This window comes from Poecilia reticulata, linkage group LG5 (genome assembly GCF_000633615.1).
Source record: "Poecilia reticulata strain Guanapo linkage group LG5, Guppy_female_1.0+MT, whole genome shotgun sequence".
Lineage (NCBI taxonomy): Eukaryota > Metazoa > Chordata > Actinopteri > Cyprinodontiformes > Poeciliidae > Poecilia > Poecilia reticulata.
The window spans coordinates 25648697-25650071 of NC_024335.1; the positions used below are offsets into that span (position 1 = coordinate 25648697).

The following is a 1375-nucleotide window of genomic DNA, read 5'->3' on the forward strand; positions in this document are numbered from 1 at the left end:
ATATTTAGAGAACTTGCATTGTGTGAGACGAGAGTAAGATTTCTACACTGTCATTTTTCAGAATGAAAAAATACATAACTAAATGTTTTTTTATGGAATAATATATTTTTAGTTTTTAGAAACTTTCATTATATTTATTCAATTTAAGACAATTAATCAATACAGCATCATTTTATTTATGTCTATTTGAATATCCTTATTATTTATTAAATACTTTTTTGATTTATGTCAATATGCTTTCTCTTTTGATATAGGATCCTAAATTTAGCTAAAAAAATAAAGTAATTTAAAATTTTTGATTTACAGAGTAGGTTTTCATCTATAATTACATTTTTATACAAACTTTCACTATTTATGTCAATATCCTATATTTATAGTTTTTTTATTTTTATTGGATTTTTATCTACATTTATGCTCATATCCACATTTATTTGCTAATTTTTGTCAATATATTTTTTCATTTTAGTATATTTTAAAATCATGGATACTAATATATTGAATTAGCTCATTTGGGGGAAAATATGTACTTTATATTTACTAATCAGACTCAATCTTTAGCTTTCACCACATCAATATACTGAAACAAGTATATTTTTAAAGCTTTTGGCTTTGAGATTATTAGCAGCCCCCATCTGGCCACCCGTTACAAATCTTTCTGGGTGTGCCCCTGTTTTGAAATAATTGTAAGACATGGAGCAGGTATAAAGAGCTTTACATTTTAAATAGGAACATGCATTTTTTTCCCCCCGATTTAATCCCTTTATTCCTCTTTTCCTCTCTCCCCCTTTTCACGCACGTAAGAAATCAAGAGCGTGTGGGAACATTCAGGGCCACTGGGTCAAAACATTTTTACATGCGCAAAAATGTTCCATTTCTACATCAGCTGAGGAGTAAACAGGCAGCTCTGCCAAGGTTCGTCCTGAATCACCGCCTAAATGTAGCGAGATGAGGATGATGATGATGAATGAGCAGATCATGCGTTGCCCATAAGCGGAGCGTGCCAGTCGATATCAGTCAGTTTACTGGGATAAACTGGGGATACTGTTACAGCTGTTAAATGCGGCATTAGCGTGCATTAGAAGTGGGCTGACATCGATTCAGCTGTAGCACCATTTATTAGCGAGTCTTGACAGCTGCTCAGAATTGAATCAGGCTGCCTGTAATGTCTCCTGCGCGCTGACATGCTGGAACCTAGAAACGCAATATTCCTCGCTAATGTCTCTGGTATTAATCTCCACGCAAATATCACAAAGTCCTTGAACCGTCGCGAAGCTGCGAACCACACGCCTGACTTTTAATACACAGCCTCCCTGCCTCGCCTCTAGTTGACTTCACGTGGAGCCAGCCTCGGCAGACACGTGCCGCACATGGTCCC

At 35.9% G+C, this 1375-nt stretch overlaps 1 protein-coding gene across 1 annotated transcript in view; it reads left to right on the forward strand.

The window, feature by feature from the left end:
- Positions 1 to 1375, forward strand: part of LOC103465341 (nuclear receptor subfamily 1 group D member 1-like) — a 13057-nt gene that overhangs the window by 1561 nt on the left and 10121 nt on the right. The gene's annotated exons all lie outside the window — the stretch shown is intronic.